Source organism: Canis lupus, chromosome 32, assembly GCF_048164855.1.
Source record: "Canis lupus baileyi chromosome 32, mCanLup2.hap1, whole genome shotgun sequence".
Lineage (NCBI taxonomy): Eukaryota > Metazoa > Chordata > Mammalia > Carnivora > Canidae > Canis > Canis lupus.
Window position 1 is genome coordinate 26,780,677 of NC_132869.1, and position 22,660 is coordinate 26,803,336.

A 22,660-nucleotide genomic window follows, 5' to 3' on the forward strand; every position below is an offset into this window, starting at 1 on the left:
ATCGCCATGGCCTACATGTGTGGGCGCAAGATGGACTGAGCTGTTGGATCAAACACAGATTGCACCATAGGACTAAGCTTCTCTCCACACAGAAAAGCATTGCTTGGATCTTTAGGTTCAAGTAATGGCATGTGAGATCATTTAGACCAACCTCCTATCCAAGATAAGTTAATGGAGAACGGCAAATTCATCTATGTGAAAAATCCAATGGAATCTACAAATGGTTGCAGGATACAAGATCAATATACAAAAATCAATTTTGTCTCTATAGATTAGCCACAATCAGGGATTGCAGTTATCAGACATGAAGATTTTAAGTGGAAAAGTGCCACAAGAGACAAAGAAGGATATTATATAATGATAAAAGGTCAATCTACCAGTAAGATAAAATTGTAAGTACATCCGCACATAAATCAGATCACCTAAATATATAAAAAAAAAATATAAAACAAACACCGATAGAACTGAAGTGGAACTAGAAAACAATAATAGTAGGAGACTTCTGTGCTCCGCTTTCAATAACAGAGAAATCAACCACAGAGTTCCAACAAAGAAACAGTGGACTTAAGGGACAACATAGACCAAATGGACAAAAGAAATATCCAGAACTTTCAACCCAACAGTAACAGAATATATATTCTTTTCAAGCATACATGGAACATTCTCCAGAAGAGGTCACATGTTAGGCCACAAACCAAGTCTGAACAAATTAAAGAAGACTGAAATCATGCAAAATATCTTTTCTGACCACAGTAGAAATTGCAATTAAAAACCAGTACCGTTTACAACAGCATCCAAAAATGAAATAGAGATAAATCTGGAAAAATTATGTAAAAGGCCCATACACTGAAAGCTATAAAATATTGCTGAGATAAACTAAAGAAGACCTAAACAAATTAAAAAATATTCTAGTTCATGGATCAGAAACTTCGATATTGTTAAGAAGTCAACTGTCCTCAAATTGATCTACAGATTCAAAACTATCCCAAAAAAAATCCTAGATAGGAATTTTAAAGAAATTAACAAGCTGGTTCTAAAGGAATGAGAATGATCAAAACAAATCCGAAACAGAACAAAGTTGAATGGCTCACACTATCTGGTTTCAAAAATTATTACAAAGCAGGCAGCCCTGGTGGTTCAGCGGTTTAGTGCCACCTTCAGTCCAGGGTGTGATCCTGGAGACCTGGGATCGAGTCCCACATCGGGCTTCCTGCATGGAGCCTGTTTCTCCCTCTGCCTGTGTCTCTGCCTCTCTCTCTCCTTCTCCCTCTCATGAATAAATAAAATCTTAAAAAAAAAAAAAACTATTACAAAGCTACAGCAATCAAAACAATTTGGTATTTATATAAAGAGAGACAGATCAATCACTGAAACAGAATAGGATTCAGAGATAAACCTACAGATATACGGACAACTAATTTTTTACCAGGGCTCAAAGGCAATGTGGTAGAGAAATAATAGTCTTTTCAGTAAGTCACAGTGAGATACCACTTCACACCTATCAGGATGGCTACTATCAAAACGAAACAAAACAAAAACCCAGAAAATAATAAGTGTTGGTGAGGATATGGAGAAAATGGAACCTTTGTGCACTATTTGTGGTAGTTGCTATGGAAAACAGTATGACATTTCCTCAAAAAATTAAAAGTAGAACTATCATATGATTCAGCAATTCCATTTGTAGATCTATACCCAAAAGAATTGAAAGCAGGATCTCGAGGAGTTATTTGTACACCCATGTTCACAGCAGCATTATTCACAATAGCCAAGAGACAGAAGTAATCCAAGGGTCCACTGACAGATGAATGAATAAACAAAATGTGGCATTTACACGGAATATTATTCAGTCTTAAAAAAAGAAGGAAATGCTGACACATGCTACAACATGGGTGACTCTTGAGGACATTACGGTAAGTGAAATAAGCCAGTCACAAAGAGAAAATGTTATAGAATGCCACTCATATAAGGTACCCAGAATAGTCAACAGTGGGTTGCGGAAGAGAATAAGATTCCATTGTTGACATCTGAGTTTGAGATGCCTGCAAGGTTCAAGTGTGGAAGTTGGATTAGCAGTTGCAAATATAGATCCAAAGCTAGGAAGAGTCTTTCAAGCTAGACTACATCAAAGTATGGATTTTTAAAATAATAGGCATGACCGAAAAAACTGGGGTAGGGGGTGGGGAGAGGTAATTGTTTTGAGAAGAGACCTGAGCCCTGAGGGATTCCTGGTAGGTTGAAGTCAAGAAGACAAAAGGTTGGCATTACCGTCCCACTTCATAAATGAGGAAGAGCAGGTTTTGGCAGGGTAGGCAACTTGCCCCCAATCCTGCAAGTCAGAATGGGGCATGGCCAGGATTTGGACCTGTTCCATAGCCCCTCTCCTCCTCCCACTCAAAAACAAAGAAACCACTCAAGCAGGAGTGGGCACCTTGCCAGTAGTCCCCCTCACCAGTGGGAGGCCTAGTTTTCTCACCTGCAAACTGGGGAAAATGTGACTTCTCTTTCCTGGTGCACCGGCCTGTGGCGAGGACCAGGTGAATCCCAGATACGGACAACTGTTGGAGGTGAAATCTTGCTTGGTGGGGCTCCAGTCTCTGAGCAAGGGGAGACCCTTCACCCAGTTGGCCTGCGATAATCTTTTATTTTTTTTAAGATTTATTTATTTATTCATTCATTCATGAGAGAGGCAGAGACATAGGCAGAGGGAGAAGCAGGTTCTCCATGGGGAGCCTAATGTGGGACTCGATCCCTGGACCCCGGGATCACACCCTGAGCTGAAGGCAGACTCTCAACCACTGAGCTACTCCCCCGGCACTCCTGGCCTGTGATAATCTTAAAAGCAGAGGTCATCATCTTCCCACGAATCGGCTGAGGTCATCAGTTCGAGCTCAAACTCACTTCCTCATGTTTACCTTTTTCTCTGGGAGCCATCAGACCCAGCCCAGTTCCCAGTCTCTGCCAGGCCTGTTCTCTGCCAAGCTGGGGCCCCCTCTCTGCAGGCTGGCCCTGACCTCATGCCCAGTGCAGGATATTGAACCCTTATCCTGCTCCAACCCTCTGGGACAAGAAACTGCCTTGTTCTTGGCACATCCCCACTCGGTACCAGGACTGGAATCTGGGGAGAGGCCGGAGATTGCAAGCTGCCCAGCTGGGACTTTTGAGCATCCCCCGAGCCTGAGAACTGTGAGTCACTGCCCCTGCCCACTGCCTGCTTTGTGGCCTCAGGCTCACTGCCTGCTCGGACCACACCTTTGCCTTAGAATCACAAACCTACTGGGTTCTGTGTGCCGCTCACCAGCAGCCTCCAGACATCCTTTCAGCAGCCTCGGTGGGGCCCCCACCCTTTACCCAGCACCCTTATCCACCAGTGCCTGGACCCCTCCATTGTTCCTGCACCCTTTACCCCCAAATGTACATGCTTCCTGAGATCAACTTTCTTCTCTGGATTTACTGTCCTCTGATCATCTTATCTACTCCTAGGGTTTCAACTAGCACCCTCAAGTGGAAGAGGTCTAAGAATATAAAGGTCATTTTCTTTTTCTTTTTTTGAAGATTTTATTTATTTATTCATGAGAGACACACAGAGAGAGGCAGAGACATAGAGGGAGAAGCAGGCTCCCTGTGGGGAGCCTGATGCGGGACTGGATCCCAGGACCCCGGGATCATGACCTGAGCCAAAGGCAAAGGCTCAACCACTGAGCCACCCAGGTGTCCCATAAAGGTCATTCTCAAGTTAGAATGACCAGGGCCCGAGGTTGATTGGTAGAGGAAGAAGAAAAAGAGTGAAAGGCAAGAGGAAGGCTGAGTCCCATGAAGGATGGCCCATCACCACAGCCGTGGAGGGAAAGACCCAGGCCGCCGTGGGCTCTGAATCCTCTGGCCTGGCATAGTGCCCGCCACAGATGGGTGCAGAGTCTCTGCTGGATGGATGAATGAATGAACGAGTGAAGGTACAGATGAGTTCTTCTCTCTCCGGATCCTAGTGCATTTTCTGGAGCCACCGTCCCTCCTGATACACAAGGCCAAGGGAGGAAGTGACTAAGCCAGCCAAGTTCAGAGAGGAAACATTAGCCCCTGTGACATCTGCCCGGGAACGGGAGACTAAGAGAGGACAGGATGGGCACCCAGAATCCGAAGCAGCACCCCAACTCTTGCTGGCTCTTACAAAAGCTTGGGTCCCACAGGCTTAGCCACACCACTGCCGGCGCGGCGGGGTGTTGAATAAGCCCTGACTGTTTTTATCTCGTTTAACCCTCCCGAAGACCTTCTGAGGTAGGTACTATTATTTTCTCCAATTTACAGATGTGACTACAGAGGCAGGAGGTCAGGCAACCTGACCAGGATCCCATAGCTTATAAAAATAACCGAGCTGGGATGTTTTTTTTTTTTTTTCTTTTTCCTGCAATGGTGCTGTTTCATCTTTAAAATACCAGCAATTTGCCCACATGCTCAGCTCTGCTACAATGTGTTATTTTCAGATCTAGCAATGAACTACAGAATGGTAGAAATGGAAGAGCCTTTGAGATGAATTAGTCCAGGCCAGAGTCGGGGGGAGAAGGGGGAGGAAGGCTGAGCATACAGGCTGCAGATCCTCCCCTCCCTCTTCTTTCTGCTCCTAAAATAAAACAGGACAAAAGACTGGAAAGTTACTGGATTAGAGACTTCAGCCTCTCCCTCCCAACTCCCTGGGATTTTATGATTCCAGATAGCAAGGAGGCCCTACAGCCTGGAGCAAGGACAGGCTAAGATCTGTCCGCTGGTGGATTCAGTGATTTTGGAAGGGCTGCAGGGCAGGGGAGCCCAGGTTCCTCCCCAGCGGAGGGCCTCCTCCTAGAGCCCTTCCAGGGTGCAGGGAGGCTGCAGGCGGCCAATGCGGCCCGAGGCCTTCCCACGCTCACCGCCCAGGGAAGACAGCCCTGTCCTTCACAAGCCTTCACCTCCCCTCTGCGTCCCTAATTGGCATCTTCTGGTGACTTCATTTTTCACTCTTGGCTAAAATGGGCCTCCGATGATTTATTCTATCCTGGGTGTTGACAAGCTCAAGAAGTTGTGTGGGGCCCACTGCCAGGCACTGGTGGTGACAAAGCATGACTCACCACTCCCAGGTCAGTTGTGGGGGGTAGGAGGCAGCAGAACCAGCCGGCAGTGCTCCCCACTGCAGCGCCGGGCCTCCTGCCCTCTTGGGAGGCAGCTCGGCTCCTGGATTAGGAAACAGACACCCCAGAACCGGGTGAGGGAGACAGGACAGGCAGCCCACAGGTCTATCACATCTCAAGGCTGCTTCTCTGTTTTGTCTCCCACCCCCAGTGCCAAATGCTGAACTGCCTTTCTGAGAGAGCTCTAAAAGGGAAATACAAGCCAGCCCTCCTCGAATCCCCTCCATCACGTGTGCACAGAACAGGAGCGGTGGGGAGGGGGGAGCAGAAGAAAGCCTCAGAGATCACTTAACTCCATCTTTTTCCTGTTGCGAGAATTTGAGGCCCAGAGAGGTCAAGCCATTTGACCAAGGTCACAGAGTGAGTTAGAGGTGAAGCTGGGACTAGAACCTGGGTGTCTGTTGCAGACTTGCACTCTCTTGCCAACTAAGATACTGTGAGAATTTCACTCGCACCTCTGGGAGAGAAGAAGCAGACTCTCCCCCAGGAGCAGGTGCAAGAAGCACTACGCCCGCCCAAGGTGAGATGCGTTGGCTAGACTTCGGCTTTGCCCTCTGTTCCTCTCAGATGGGGCTCTGTGCTTTCTTGGCTTGTGGAGCACCCCAGAGTCATTGGGGCTCCAGTCTGAGCGTCCAACTCTCCCAGGAATGATGCTTCTCTCACAGGAATGTACCAACAGCAGGTGTTCTGCAGACTCTTCCTCGGCTTAGCCAAGAGCAAGTTGCCCTTCTAAGAGCCTGTTGCATCTGGCTGCTAGATGACCTTCTTTCTCATTTTCTCTCTACTGACCTTCTGGGTAAACAGTTCGGGGAGACTTAAATTCATGGAACCAGTAAATGAAAAGGGGCCACCAAGTTCCCCTGGTCTGTACTTACTCCACTCAATCCAGGGACCCCCTCTATGACACCCCAGGTGGATACCACCCTCAGCTCGAACCCATTCTCAGGATGAACCATTCCTCCTGCCTCACTCCCAGCGCCCCCTGCTGCTGGACCCAAGCGATAGAGGAGTCAGTCACCCTGTGATGACCCTTTATGCTGAAACAGACCAAGTGTTTACCCTTCTCTGGACTACAGCCTGTGTTTTCGATCATGAACAAGGAACAAGCCCAAACAGACATGACCATTCTTGATCGGCCAAAGACTGAGTGTCCATTTGGCCAAAGACTGAGTGTGGGCTAGATCGGGCTCTCGCTCAATTTACTTTTCCTATCTGATTTCCGTGAAGAAAAGAAAGAGAAAGAAAGAAAGAAAGAAAGAAAGAAAGAAAGAAAGAAAGAAAGAAAGAAAGAAAGAAAGAGAAAGAAAGAGAAGAGAAGAAAAGAAAAGAAAAGAAAAGAAAAGAAAAGAAAAGAAAAGAAAAGAAGAAAAAGAAAGCTTGTCTACCTGCTCTAGAGAAATTGAGCAAGAAAAAAAGATAAGTGCCCAGCCTGTTCTTTTGCTTCTTGCTAGCAATCCTGGTGAGAGTTCTGACTGAGGAGGAAATTGGGCCCACCCAAGGTGAGATGCAGGGGCATATGTGCTCGGCCATTAACCTCTTTCTTCCTCTTCCCCTTGCCATTGAAGACAACTAGCATATTCAAGAAAAGTATTATTGTTGTTCTTTTTTTTTTTTAATTTTTTATTTATTTATGATAGTCACAGAGAGAGAGAGAGAGAGAGAGGCAGAGAGAGAAGCAGGCTCCATGCACCGGGAGCCCGACGTGGGATTTGATCCTGCGTCTCCAGGATCGCGCCCTGGGCCACAGGCAGGCGCTAAACCGCTGCACCACCCAGGGATCCCTATTATTGTTGTTCTAAATTCCGTTTTTTCTTTCATTTTGGAAACCACATATGAGTTTCATGCAGTCGGAAAAAAAAATCAATTACTATATGCCAGGCAGGATTCCAGGGGCTATATTAGTGAGTGAAACAAAGCTCCTGACCCCAGGAAGCTTACTATTCCACAAGACAAAACAGAAATAAAGTAATAGTGAAACATGATAACACAATAAACATTATAACAGGAGCTGCCATGTGCTACAAAGGAAAACAAAGCGACATAAGGGGTGAGAGGTCATGCTGCTGTTATTTTGGGTACAAGGGCCAGGGCCAGCCTGGGAGGTGACATTGGAGCAGAGGCTGGGGGAGCTAGAATAAGGGACCCCTCCTTGGGCCTATGTGGGGGAGGCGTTCCAAGATGAAAGAACTGTGAAAACCACAGGCAACCCCTGATCAGTGTGCAACCAGGGTCAATTAGAATGACTTTCAACGAACGTTTCATAGATGGAAATAATTTTCAAGGCACATTTTGCCAATAGCTTTAAAGTTCCACGTGACATTACCTGCATTTAGAAGCCATTAGCATCACAACCTGATTTCCAGTGGGAGGTTGGGGGGGGACCAGCCATCTGTGAATGAGGCGATCAAACACTCTTCTCTCTCTTGGGAAAGCTCCCTCACATACCATCTTTTTAAATAATCACCACAACCCCACAAGGTGGGGGTTAAAGTTCACGACAGTGTCACAGGCGGGAAAACCGAGGCTGTGAGCAGTGACTCTGGTCCTGACCCAGGCCACCGGTATGCAGAAGTGCTCCATTTCTAAAGGACATTGTCCTGTTTCATTGAAACGTTCAAAAACATCTGGGCTTGGGAATTTAACTTCCATTCAGCACAATAACGGATATGGGAGACCAATACCTCTGTGGCAGTGTGGCCTGCACCACTGGGCTCTCCTTCCAGAGGACTTGCCAAGGGGAGCGGCCTTCCTGACGGCCCCAGTCAGTGCCTGTGGACGTGGAAGCGTCAGGGCCACCCTTCCGCCCGTCTCCCAGCCCGTGGTGGGGCATGGCGGGGGGACTCCAGGGCAGGCCCATCCTGCTGGAGGCCTGCTGCTTCCAACAGGAAATATTGAGCTCTGGGACTGCTGCTGGCCTGCCTGAGAGCCTAACGGAAAATACCGCAGACCCAGAACCTCCCCAACTCTTCCTTCCCTTCTTCCTCTCATGGTGCCAGACCGGCCTGAGGGGCTGAAGGCTCTCCCCGCCATCTCCTGAGCACCCTCCACCCTCCCTCACAGACAGCTCTCCCAGCAAACCTACTGCATGTCCCAGCTCATCACTTGGCATCTGCATCCCAGAGGATCCACACAGACATTTCTAATCTCAATAGTTTTGTTTTACTTCTTTATAGAAGGATTATGTTATTCATTATATCTTTGTCTTTCTGGAATTGAAAACACAGAAGAGAAAAGAAGAAAAAGTATTTTGTCATCTGCCAGTGTCAGACTTTTGGCCTCATTAATGGTCCATTTTAACAAAAATATAAAGGGAAATTCTGGGATTTTACTGGTGTTAACTGAGGTGAGGTTTTGGCCTGAGTTCCGCCAACAGCCTTTTATCTTAGCGGCTTCCGATCTGCTTTCACAGGTCCTGTCTAAGAGGAACACTTCACTGCTTTGTGTCCAGGCTGTGAACTCCAGCTTAGAGCTAGTCAGAGCTGTCAATGCATATTCCAGAGTATTGAAGTGGGTACAGGAGGTCGCTGGGGTGCTCCAGGCAGACATGGGGGTCTGAACCAGTTCTGTCCTAGAGAAATAAAACGTGAGCCATGTGTGTAATTTAAAATTTTCAAAAATAAATAAATAAATAAAAATAAATTAAATTAAATTAAAATTTTCTAGAAGCCACATTTGAAAAGGAAAAGGAAACAAGTAAAATTATTCTTAATAGTATGTTTTATTTAACCCAAATACATCTAAATTATCATTATATGTAATCCTATTTAAACATTATTGATGAGATAATTTACATTTTTGTCACAAAGTATTTATTAAAAAAAAATTTTTTTTTTCAAGTGGGCTCCACACCTTATTTGGAGCTCAATACAGGGCTTGAACTCACGACCCCTCACACTAAGTCCTTAGATGAGGCACAATTCAAGTGCTCACTAAACACATATGGCTAGTGGCTCCTATGCTGGACAATGTAGATCCAGGCACTTTCAAGTCTGAGGAATAATATTTAAATATGAAGCAGTTAGAAGATACCTGGGTGGCTCAGTCAGTTAAGTGACTGTCTTCAGTTCAGGTCATGATCTCAGGGTCCTGGGATCCAGTTCCGAATCAGGCTCTCTGCTCAGTGGGGAGTCTGCTTCTCCCTCTGCCCCTCCCTCCTCTCCCACTCCCCCTTGTGCTCTCTGCTCTCTCTCTCTCAAACAAGTAAATAAAACCTTTAAAAAAATATGGAGCAGGGGATCCCTGGGTAGCTCAGCGGTTTGGCGCCTGCCTTTGGCCCCGGGCACGATCCTGGAGTCCCGGAATCAAGTCCCACGTTGGGCTCCCGGCATGGAGCCTGCTTCTCCCTCCTCCTGTGTCTCTGCCTCTCTCTCTATCTCTCTCTATGTCTATCATAAATAAATCTTTAAAAAAAATATGGAGCAGCTGATAAGCTATTTTTTCTTAGCATTCCTCTAAGCTCCTCACCCCATTGAGAAACTTTGAAATCATCACCCAAGGGGATTTTTATTCAAAACTTTTGTTTGCTTTTTTTTTTTTGCTAGGAAATAGAAAATATTCACTTTGAAATAAAATATAAAATAAGAGGGATTGAGTTCTTAGGCATGTATAAGATACCACCAGCTCCCACAATTATTTTAAATAAATCTTTATAGCTGGAGAATCCAGGGTATAAACCTAAGAGGCTATTTCCTTCTCCCAAACATGGCTGAGCCTAGCAGCCCATTACAGGACTCATTTCTTTGGCCCCATCCCCTAAGTAGCCCTCTCCTGCCCACCCTCGGCAACATACACCCCCAGCAGAGAACACCAATCATGTCCTTTACTACTATAAGAAAACATTTATACTCTAATTTTTAAAAACCGGAATCATACATTTAAAAGCTACTCCACACAAGGCAAGTATTCACCTAGGCATTTACTCACTTTTCAACTTTATACTTTTCTCCCCATTTTGCAATTCCAGAAAGCTAAGTAACTTGCCCAACGCCACATCACTCACTCATCATTCTACAACCCTTTAAAAGTTGGCATTGGGAGACCACATCCTGAACCAATTTACAATATTGATGGCATTGTAAATTGGTTTAATCTTTTCTGAGATTAACTTGAAAATGTCTAACAAGTTATAAAATGGCCCATGCTCTTTTATACAATGATATTGGGATTTATTCTAAGGTAATAAATAAAATATATATGGACACACTCACATATCAGCTTGTGCAAAGATATTTATGACAGAAAACTTATGGTCATTAAAAAATTGTTAAATATCTCAATTTTTCATTTATTTAGCAAACATTTATTGAGTACCTTCCATGAGTCAAGCACAGGTCTAATACCAAGGATTCAGCAATGGAGAAAAAAGCAAAAGGACACAATGATTCCTATTTTCATGGAGAAGTTTCATAAACAAAGATCCTAGGGGTACAAAAGAAGGATGAATAATAAGGGCAACATACATAATTTGAAGTTGTCAGTAGTCACATTAAAAAGAAACAAGAGAAATTATTCTTAGTAATATACCTTAAGTCAATATATCCAAAATATTATTCTAACATATCAGCACAAGAAACTAAGATATTTTGCATTCTTTTTTTTACAGTCTTCAAAATCCAGTGCACATTTTACACCTATAGCACATTTCAACCTGAATGCCAAATTTTCATTTTGCCATTTTGTCTTTGATTATTAACCACTTGGCAACTATTCCTTTTGTTTCAAGAAAAAAATTTGGACTTACTAGTATAGTAAATCTTTGTAAAATTTTTCCACAATTCAAATAATGAATATTGGCAACCAGCATTAAATCCATTGTCTTCTATTTTTTCAACAGTTCTGTAAACCGGAGATGATTCACAGCATTTCCACATAGATACTGAACAATCTCAACAATTTCATCCATGACACCTTTCTGAATGTCTCCTTCAGAAAACTAAGTTCAAATATTGTCAGCATGTATCACACACAGTGGAATGAAGCAATAAGAAAAACATCCATCTCTCATTTCAAAATTCCAATAAACCTGGATATTTAAAGTGATATAGCTGGATCAGAGTACATCATGAAAGAAACGAATTTCTTCACATATAGCTAAAATTTTTCGATAAATATAAAAGATTCAAAAATATTCATACCTTGAATTCAATTTTTAGACCACACGTTGATATTTCTTCATAAATGTGGGAGTCCTTTGAGGAAAAAAAAAATCTAAATGTTACTGTTCTAGTCATAATACTAGCTTCTGTATCTCCATGTGATTCTTTGTCTTAAATTTAAATGTTCATCTATACTTATTTTTTAACTAGAAAAATAATTATATCACAATTAAAATAAATGTAGGGGTACCTTGGTGGCTCAGTCGGTTAGGCATCAGACTCTTGACTTCAGCTCCGGTCATGATCTCAGGGTCAGGGGATCGAGCCCCATGTTGTGCTCCCTGCTCAGCAGAGAGCTGCTTGAGATTTTCTCTCTCCCTCTCTCTTTGCCCCTCCCCCAATAAAGAAATCTAAAAAAAAAAATGCAATAACATTAGAGATTTTAATAAGTGTTATTATTAATTATAATTTACATAGGTATCACTATAACTGCACAAAATATTCAGAAAAACACAAAACAATTTACACCAGATAGAAAACCATCATTCAAACTGGATCAATCACCTGGCACCAACTAGATGGGTGAAGTATGTATGGGTAGACTACAGTAAGCTCTTACCTGATGGAATTAAATGTCCTACTGTAACAGTGATGTTTAACAGAAAAATATACTGCTGAAGCTTTTAAATTAAAGTAGATTAATTTAAAGTAGAGTAATAATTCCATTCTTCATTCACCCCATCTATGTTTTCAGGGCCAGGTAGCAACAGGTGACTGGTATGGGACAGTGAGAAACCCTAGTGGGAGACAAGGAGAGGGTCCAGATCACTGGACTTCTTCTGAGCTGCCTTGTGTTGCCTTGAATTTCCATGAGTCTGGAGCAGTAGAGAAAGCACTGGGGGTAGGACTTCTGGATGCTCCCCTTCACTTCAACCAAGGTGACTCCACTACCATCTGCTTTACTTACTGAATCTTCACATTAAGATTTGGTTGGAAAAAGGTGTTCCTGTGTTTTTGTTTAAGGCTTTGAAACCATTGCTCCTCGACTTTCTTGCTTGTCAATCTGGTGAATCTAGCATTGGCATCTCCTGAGAACTGGTGGGAAATGCATGTTCTCAGGCCCCACTCCAGGTGATTGATGTGCACACTGCAGTGTAAGAAACTGGGTTTTTCAGCTCCATAATCTCCTTCCCTTATGAATATCCTCTCTCATTTTCTCTCTCTCTCTCTCTCTCTCTCTCTCACACACACACACACACACACACACACTGTGTTTTAAAGAGGAGTTAACCCATCATGAAATCATAGCCAAACTGTAGCATTTTAGAAACAATCACACATCAGAGAATGTAGCTCTAACATCTCCTTCCTGCCTCAGTGACCTGTGTGGAGCTCCTGGATCCTGAGTGATTGTCCCCAGCATTTCCGTCCCACTCTGCTATTGTTTATCCCTGACAAAGCCCCCCCCGGGGGGGGGGGGCATTGTTATCATAGCAGACACTTCACTGACATGGTGGAGGAGGTATGCTTAGTAGCGAACAGAATGAACCCTGGAGCCAAACTGAGTGGATTTAAATCCCTGAGTGGATTTAAACCTACCACTCTACAGCGCTGAGACCTTGGGAAAGTTTCCTTGGGTGATGATGATGTGTCGATGTAGGTTTGTCAGTTGTAACAAACATACCGCTCTGGTGGGGGATGTTGATAGTAGGGGGGGCTATGCACTGGGCGGGGAGAGTCTGGAGTACATAAGGAATATCTGTACCTTCTCCTTCTTTTTGCTGTGAACCTAAATCTGCTCTTTAAAAAAAATGTCGTTTTTTTTTTAAAGCCCTTCAAGTAGTCATTTTGTGGTGGACTCTGTGATATGCCCCTAGGTGAGAACAGAAGCCAGAATTGATGTCCACTCCCAATTTCTTGGTTGAAGTCATAAAGATAATGGCAAGAAGGACATTTATGCTGGACTGTCACTATCTGGAGGATGATGTTGGACAAGAAGAGGAGGACAAGAGTGACATTTTCTCCATCAGAGGAATGAGCTTCCCAACCATGGAGAGTCAAAATGGAAGAGCATGAATTATATACTCAACACAGATTCCCAGGACTGGGCTTTGTATGACCACCTAATGGATTTCCTTGTGGACCAAGGGGGTGGATGACACTTTTTTCAGATGAGTTCAGCATGGCCCTTGATCACCAAACTTTCTCAGAGACCTCGAAAGTTTTGTCAAGAGCCAATAGCATTTTGCCAGACAAAATGCTGAATACTTTGATTTTATGGCAGGCTTTGGTCAGTGAACAAAACCTACTTTGAAGCCAGATACATGTGCTTCAAAATGGTTTTCATCCTCATATCATAAAAAATGATTCAAATTGATTTCTGTTGCCTTCTTATTTATAATTCCTTTGTTTCTTCTCTACAAATCCATTATTTCTAGGTTTTTGTATAACATCATGATGGAGAATAAAACTGGTTTATCTCCCCCACGCCCACAAAAAGGAAGGAATGAAGGACTTCTTCCCTCAGCTGCTAGGAGTAGCTTGGAGGCCAGCTCTCAGCGGGCAGCAGCTCAGGAACTGCCTCAGCTGAATGAAGAGTCATGTCCCCAAGGTCATGGTCGCATTCCTGATTGATACAGAGATATATATATCTAGCTCTCTTGTCTCTTCTCTGGATAGTTCTGAAGGGTCATCCATCTTTAGAACTGCCCTCAGGGCCACGGTCGCAGCTTCTCTTGAGACTCCATCACAGTTGGGCTTCCCCCTCTGCCGAATCTGCTCCCTTCCCAAGGACATCCCTGGTAAACTTCTCATGTACCGACCTTTCTGAGTCTGATTCCCAGGGAACCCAGAAATGAGCTGTCCATTTTGAAAGAAAGGAAGTCACACACAATATTCATTCAGAGTTTCTAACTTAGAGAATTCATGACATAGAGTTCTTTTGATTTGAGCTAGTTCCCCTATTTGACACCTCCCACAGACAAAGAACCCACCCATTTATACCTCTTTGTTTATAGAGAGGTGCGTATATTTATGAGAAGATAATTATACCTTCCCAGGGCCAGGGTTGCTCATCATTGCTATAAAAGAAAGTTGAAAGAAGCAGATAATTCACCAAAACTCTCTTTACTTTTTTGTCATTCAGTGAAAACTGATAATCACTTTGTTCTTTTAATTGGCACTGCCCCAACCAGTGAGGTTGAGAATGTTTGCAGGTGTTTATTAGCCAGGTAAATTCTTCTCCTGTGACTTGTCTATTCATAGATAATTTGCCTATTTTTCTTTTTGTTTTTCCTGTCTTTTTTCATAATAACTGGTAATAAATTGTTGGACATATGTTTCTGTCTTTAATGGCTTTCTTTAATGGTGACCTTCATCACTTTTTTAAGACAACACTTTACGTGTTGGTTTTGGGAGGATAATTTTCATTTTGGTTTTTAAAATCCATCTATACAAAAGCATATAATGAAGAAAATAACTATCTTAGTCCAAAACAAAATACCATAGGAGGATGGGTGGCTTATAAACCATGGAACGTGTTTCTCACAGTTTTAAAGCCTGGGAAGTCCAAGACCAAGGAACCCACAGAATTGGTGTTTGATGATGGCCTGCTGTTCCTCATTCCTAGATGACTATCTTTTTGCTGTGTCCTCACATGGCCAAAGAGACAAGGGATCTTTCTGGGGTCTCTTTCATAATGGCACTAATCCCCTTCATAAGAGCTTCACTCTTATGAACTAAGTACCTCCCCAAAGCCCCATATCCAAATACCATCACACTGGGGATTAGGTTCCAACACATGAAATTGGTGGGGGTGGGGTGCAGACATTCAGCCTATATGAGCAATAATGATTTAAAATTTTTCCACTTAGAGAAATTACTGCAAAATTCTTCATTTTTTCCTGTAACTATTCCCTGCCCAGTTTTCCAAATTGAGATAATGTGTTAAACTTCTACGTAGTTTTGAATTCTTGTTTTTTCATGTAATATTTAAGCATTTCCCCAGGCCATCAAAAGCCTTAATAAACATCATTTAAATGGATGTCTAAGGGGCACCTGGGTGGCTCAGCAGATGAGTGCCTGCCTTTGGCTCAGGTCATGATTCTGGGGTCCTGGGATCAAATCCTGCATCAGGCTTCCCACAGGGAGCCTGCTTCTCCCTCTGCCTGTGTCTCTGCCTCTCTCTCTGTGTCTCTCATAAATAAATAAATAAATAAATAAATAAATAAATAAATAAAATCTTTAAAAATAAATAAACGGATGCCTAGTAGTTTATCAAATGGATAAAACCACCGTTTGGTATAATCCCTTCAGAAATGGTAGATGTGTGGATCATTTCCAATTTCTCTCCACAAGGAATACTGTGACGATCATATGCAGAACTGTTTGTATTTCTTTTTTCTTTTTTTTTTAAGATTTTATTTATTTATTCATGATAGACACAGAGAGAGAGGCAGAGACACAGGCAGAGGGAGAAGCAGGCTCCCAGCAAGGAGCCCGATGTGGGACTCAATCCCATGACTCGATCGTGACTCGATCACGCTCCAAGCCAAAAGCAGACGCTCAACCACTGAGCCACCCAGGCGTCCCTCTGTTTGTATTTCATATTATCTCTTTAAACACATTCTCTAGATTGGAAGGGAGTTAAAAGTAAAAGCATGTAAAGCCTCTTGTTATACATCTCAGTTCATTTTTGAGGAGTCATTTGCAAACCAATGTCTTACATTGGAAGAGAAATACTGCAGTGAAAATATCACATCCAGCTTTGGCCCAAGCACTGGAGGGAGGCCCCAGCCTCCAAACCACACTCCATCAAGCAAATATGTATTACACCTGCTGCTTATAGGCGACTATTTTAGGCACTAGTGGGATGCCAATAGGTTGAGCAGGATCCTGCCTCCTGTCAAAGAGCAAAGGGTCTGAGAGAAAAATAAGCAGTAGTTAATTAATCATAACACAAGAAAGGGTGAAACAGATCTTCTACAAAATGGTAAGTCAGCATGTGTGGGGTACAAGGTCAAACAATGCAGCCAGGAAGATAAGTTGTTACATTATGGTCTCATAAACACCCTAAAGGGCACCAGGACCTTCCCAGATTCAATACTGGAAGTACATGAATGCCCAGTTTAGGATTTGGAACATAGATTCAGTATTTTACATAATGGCACAGCTAACTATGTTTACAGCTTTGCTTTTATGATCCCCTAGTGGTCAACCCTATGGCTTTCTTGATACTGGGGGTCCCCGGCGTGCAGCCTCCACATTTTTCCTATAGAATTGCATCCTCCAGGAGCCCACTCTGCACCATGGGCTCAAAGACTGCAGCGTGTCTTCCAGGCAAAGACCACTTGTACTCTTCGATGGTTCAGTCTATGTGCTGCTCAGCCCCGGGGAGGCTCCGGTGGGTGGAGAGAGACCCACTGGCTTCCAGCAGAGCGTGCTTCCTCCATTGCTCTGAAGCGGACAGTACCCCACACTCCACACCCCAAGCTGAATCACCTAAGGCAGTAATGGTGGATGGCTGTGGAGTCAGAGTTCTGAATCTGATCTTTGCTTTCCCCACTTAGTAGCCCTCCACCTGGGCAACCTACTTAAATCCCTCACCTTTCTTCCCTCAACCACAAAACAGAGCCAAGAGTGGTCATGAAAAGACAGAGAGAGAATGGATATGAAAGCACTTGAAAAGAGTAAACTGTCTTTGAAGTATCAGCACTTATTATGTTGTGGAAAATCTAAACAAAAGACTTTCTAGTCCCTCCTCTCTGAACAAATTGTGATGTCCATGGGGGTAGGGAGCCAGGGACAGGAGTTCATTGATTTACTCTTTGTTAATTTTTAAAAAGCATGCCTTAAAGCAATGTAACAGAAGAGCTCCTTTACTGGCTTTGCTGTATCATGAGAGAGGCAGACTTTGGCTAGCTGAGAACACGTTCTTGTGTGGGTCTAGAGTTTGGGAAACTAGGAGGGGACTCTTGTAGAAGGCTAGGTGAGAAGGTTTCCTTAGGGTCTACAAGTCGATTCTAGGGTTATGAGTTGGTTCCCCACAACATGCAGACCCTGAGCCCTCGGGATTTGCCTTCCAATCCATCACGTACACAGGGAGCCCTTGGGAAGCAGACTCTAACACGATGAGGGAGATTTAGCCAGGCTCCTGGACAAGTGAAGCTCAAAGGATATCGTAGCGGCGATTTTCAGAGAAGCACCCCCACTTTGTGAGCTTATGAGGAAACTTGCAGAATTGCTATTGATCCCACTTTTGTTGGGTGGAGAACATATACAGCTTCTTTAAGAGCCTACCCACCAAGTGAAGGAAGCCATTACCCTGAGTGATGTAGTTAGACACACGAGGAGGCCAACTCAGAGGGGCTACGCCTTCTTTCAGAGACGCTCAGAGGAGAGACAGAAGTGACTAGACCGTACTCCCCAATACATATACCCACCTCCCTGCCAGCCAGCCATGTGACAGCACCGAAGAGCAGGATTGCGGCATCCCTCCCCACTCACACCCCACTTTCCATCCTTGCTGGCGCCCCGACATGGATTGACAGTCCCTGTATTGCGCTGACAAGGGGGTTGCTTCCTCTGCTGGCCACACTTCTGCTTTCCCTGCTTGCCTCCAAGGACCCTCCCCTGCTCCCAGCAACATCCCAAGACACCTGCTTCTCCAGAGGAAGGCCAGCCCCTCATACCTGATGTCTCCCACAGCCTCTCCCCAGCCTCTGGGCAGAGTCCCCCCGAGCTTTGCTCTCCACCAGGCTTCCATCTCATCTCACGTAAGCATCCTCTTTCTACCCTCTGCTCTGAGATCCCCATGCGTGCCAGGACTTGAAAGAGGGTCCAGGGAATTCCCAGGACACTCTAAATATAATTCAGCTCCTGCTCTGTGAATTCTCAGGCCCAGTCAGAAACATGTGGAGCCTTGCCTCAGCTCCCCACCCTGGAGAAGGGGTATTTTTAGAGGCATAGCAGAATGGGGAGGGTCAACCCAAGTGAAAAGACAGGTCTGCTGCATACAAACCTTGCTTAGAAGGAAGTAATAATCCTAAGAGGTAGCAGCTGTCATTTTCTGAGACACTTTCCTGTTTACATGTGTGCTCATAGCCATCATCTCCTTGACTCTTCAACATCGCTTGGTGAGGAAGATAAGCAGGTGTACTGGCTCTGCTCTACAGGCAAGGAATTGTAAAGCCAAGAGCAGATAAGTGAGCGGCTACAGCAGAACCCTGGACTTAGGGGTTGTTGATATTTGAGGTCTCTCCAGCTTCTGACAACTGAGAGAGGGCATGGGGGAGCAGGGAGGCCAGGTCTGCCCACCTGGTCTCCGGCTATGCAGCCAGTCACCCTGCCTCCACCAGCCAGGAGCAAGGAGCCGGGCCAGCCAGCCGAGGCAGGCCTGCAGTGGAGCATGCTGCCCGGAAGAACAAGGCGGGCGTGGCGTCCTGATGACAGCCTCGCATCAAAGCACGGCTGGGAGCCACGCAAGCTAAGCTGTGAGAGCAATAACCCTCCACCCTCACATGAAGCAGGAAAACCTCACTCCAAATCCTCCAGACTGGGCATCACATGCCACCACTGTTGATGCTACAACAGGACAAACTCAACCGCTCATCCTCCCATTGCATTCCCCACTGCATCTCCCTGGCACCCAAGTGTGTGCAGCTTGTTCTTCTCTCTTCCAACAAGTGGGCAGGACCTGGTCTTGAAAGCATTTCCGGCCAAGAGCAGACACAGCTCATGGGCCTGTGGCTACAAGGGGTCTGAGCAGGTGTGTCCGAGGAGAGGAACCGGCACCAGATCCCAGGGCTGGGCTGCCCTCTTCTGGGGGAGCTGGGGGGGCTCTTCAGCTCCCCACCCCCCCACTTCCCCCACCCCGGCAGACAGAGAAGGGGAAGCAGGGGCTCCGAGGCTCCTGCAGCCCCACGGGGGCATGAAGGAGACCGCCTTTATCCTACATGAGTCTGAACATGGGGATCCACTTTTCAGGGTCATTTTGCTGTTTTTTCTGCTCTTTCTGGCTCCAAAGCTCTGTACCTTCCCTTAAGAACTCAGTGCTCCTACCAGGAAGAAAAAGGTGGGCGCTCTTAAAGATTTACACAGGGTACTCATCAAAGAAGGACCCTGAGATGTTAAGGACAAATATTACAGTGCTTTCGCAAACATTGACTCATCTAAGCCTCAAAGAGCGCCAAGGCATAGATGGAAAAGCTAGTAGTAGTATGGGTATGAGTACTAGTGACGTGGGAAACAAAGCCAGAAGAAAAATTACTAAAAAAAATTTTTAAATGAAAAAAAAGAAAAAGAAAAAAAAAAAAGAAAAATCATTAAATTCCCTCATTACCTATAGCCCATTGACGAGTCCTTGAAACAGGCAGGGTGACAGGCTGCCTCCTCCTAGATGTTAATGCTTTGCTAAGGTCAAAAGGCAATCTTAGCCTGACCCTCCAGGATCCTGTAAGTCTACTTTAACATGTAAAAAGTCCTCTGGAAACTTCCTTTATCTCTACCCCGCCCCCAAGACACATGTTGGTAATCATCCCCCAAGCATTTGGCCCACCGATATAGATCTGAAGGGTCTCACCACAGGTTTTATTAGACAGTAAGAAATGACCTTTTCTCAGCAATAGCTAATCCCCTCAAGGTCCTGGAAACCTTACTTCCAAAATTCTTTAGAGACTTATGCTCTCCCTAACCCCTCCCAACTTGAAAGTGTATAATGGGCCACTTCTCCTGAATTCCATGCACCTCTTTCTGCCCTCGGGTCCTGTCGCCGTGCATGCGCCGTGCTTTAATAAAACCACCTTTCTGCACCAAAAATGGCTCAAGAATTCTTTCTCAGCCATTGGCTTTGAATCCTAACATCTTTCCTAAATCAGTAGTATCTCTATGCATATTCCTGCTGCTACTGCTATTCACGTTAGCATTTGTATTTGTATTAGAATTTGGGTTTTTCCTTTTTTTAAAAAAAGATTTTATTTATTTATTCATAATAGACACAGAGAGAGAGCCAGAGACATAGGCAGAGGGAGAAGCAGGCTCCCTGAGGGGAACCCCATGAGGGACTCAATCCCAGGACTCCAGGATCATGACCTGAGTCGAAGGCAGACAAAGGCAGACGCTCAACCGCTGAGCCACCCAGGTGGCCCTATATTAGAATTTGTATTCACATTCACATTAGTATTTGTATTCATGTTTATATTCATATTATCATTCATATTCCTAGTACCCATATTGGTATGTGTCAGTATTTTAGGAGGAAGAATGGTGGGTGCACAAACAGCTAGAAAGCCCAGGGCTGTCACATCTTGCCTTCCATTCTCCGTAAACATTGGAGATTACCTCTGGCAGTAATGACAGGTATAAAGCCTCTAGAGTCCTCTTTAACCCGGGACAGGAATGGGCTAATGGTGGTTCTCCTGGAGCTCTGCGAGAAGAGAAATTACACAAGTAAGGTCTTAAGCATGGCCTCCAACTCCTACATGAGAGGGCAGTGTTATAGCAAGGCAGTGGGAAATTATGCTAGAAATGGGGACAGGGGGACAAATTATGACATTATGAATAACATTATGGGTTATGATAAGAGACTTGTTCTACTACAAAAGTGAGGCACCATCGAGGGTTGAGCACTCTCTCAAGACCCGGGACCCAGGCTTGGAACTCTTTCCCTCACCCAACACACCATGCACAACCCTTACACACATTCACACACACCCTTACACACATCACATGCACCCCCCACACATGCACACTCCATATACTCACCCCTACACACATACCACACCACACACACACATCACAGACACCACACACACATATTACATGTACCCCCATACATACCTCATATACTCACACATATACACCACACAAATCACACACACGTCACACACACTACATACACACCCCTCATACACATCACAAATACATATCACACACGCCCACACACACCACACACAGACACTCTGCACAGAGCTTCTGACAGTCACCATGCCCATATGTGGCTCTGTCGCTTTGAGAACCCTCACAGAGCACAGTCAAGCTTGTTACCTTAGCCCAAATAAGTTTGAGGCTTGTTCCACAGATGTCAGCCCCAGGGTGACTGGTAATAGCTATGTTATTCACAGAGAGTCTACACCACCTCAGCACATCCTTGTGACAGGAAACCAAAGCATCGACAGGCCTGCTCTTTCTGGTAGCATTCAGCCTCTGGTCACACCCTGAGATACAGAGGCTTTTGTGGGGAACAGGCCTGAGCCACCTTATGTCTCAAATGTCCTTGCAGGAAAGACCAGCACCTCACGTCCAATCCTTCCTTCATCTCATGTCCTGCTGTGGGAGGACACAGTACGAGACAGCACATCTCTGGGACTTTTCACCACAGGAGGCCAATACAAAGCCATGGGTTTCCTCTTATCATGCTATTTCATGACATAAAAGAAAGCACCCCCCCGGAGAGCCGGAGTCTGAAAAATATGCACGTTCCCTTACATTAGCATCCCTTTGATCTGGAAGGACAGCAGAGAGAGGCATACTCCAGACTATAAGGGCTGCATCCTTTCCTGTTCATCATCTTCCTTCCTGCTTTGGGGGCAGTGAGTCTCACACATGCCTGGAAACCAGGTAAATGCCTGGGCTGGTGAAATGTACAACTTCCAGAAGCACACTGACAGCCGAGGTCAGGCATCAGAGTTAAACCTTTAACATCTGAAATGCAGCTTCTTGTACTTTTATTTCTTACCCCTGGAAAGACTTCTAGACCATTACAACTGAAAGATACCAGAGAGCTCACCTAACTTCATCTTTCCACAGATGAGGAAATTCAGGGATCCACTTCCCCAAGTGTGATCCTCTGAGCAGCCATCAGAATCAGCTGGAGGTAGATCCCTCAGGTCCTTCCCCAGATATGCTGAATCAAGATTTGCCGTGGAAAGGCCTAGGAACCTGCATTTTAAGCAGACCCTTTAGGAAATCATATACCTGAGAATGTTCTAGAAGGACAGCTGGTTGATACAACTCAGACCACCACCACCACGACAATAATAGTAACTATAGTACTGAGGCATGATAAATCAGGATGGCCTCGGAGACTCATCTCCTCCCGTCTTCAGAGCTTAGCAAGAGCTGGTTTGGCAGGTCTGTGCAAACCGAGAACTCGGTCACCAGCCACAGAGCTCCCAAGGTGCCTCCTTCCTAACAAGCCTATTTTCTCAGCCAGGAAGCCACTGACCCATAGGTGTCCCCTACTCTTCTGTCCCTATAATGAGACAAGGTCACTCTTCAGGTGCTCTTGCCATGGTATGAGCAGTCCTGTCAGATCCAGCCCAAACGTGTCTCTCATTTTAGTGATTCCACAAATATCTCTTGAAGGAGCTCTGTGCCACACACTGCGCTAGGTACCAGCAGTATGATGATGAA

At 44.9% G+C, this 22,660-nt stretch overlaps 2 long non-coding RNA genes across 4 annotated transcripts; one reads left to right on the plus strand and one right to left on the minus strand.

The window, feature by feature from the left end:
- The first annotated feature begins 2,864 nt into the window (after positions 1-2,864).
- LOC140622980 (uncharacterized) lies at positions 2,865-14,587 on the plus strand. Of its 3 annotated transcripts, XR_012022648.1 has the most exons (4): positions 2,865-3,183; positions 3,481-4,272; positions 5,308-12,189; positions 12,275-14,587. It is a non-coding gene; the product is annotated as an uncharacterized lncRNA (long non-coding RNA). The 3 variants fall into 3 exon arrangements; XR_012022647.1 differs by lacking the exon at positions 2,865-3,183 and having other exon boundaries at positions 3,191-4,272; XR_012022649.1 differs by lacking the exon at positions 2,865-3,183 and having other exon boundaries at positions 3,191-4,272; positions 13,083-14,587.
- LOC140622982 (uncharacterized) lies at positions 6,799-20,674 on the minus strand. Its single transcript, XR_012022650.1, has 5 exons — positions 20,588-20,674; positions 11,502-11,661; positions 11,291-11,344; positions 10,467-10,574; positions 6,799-8,724 (listed from the first exon to the last, which is right to left on the minus strand). It is a non-coding gene; the product is annotated as an uncharacterized lncRNA (long non-coding RNA).
- Positions 20,675-22,660: the final 1,986 nt, after the last annotated feature.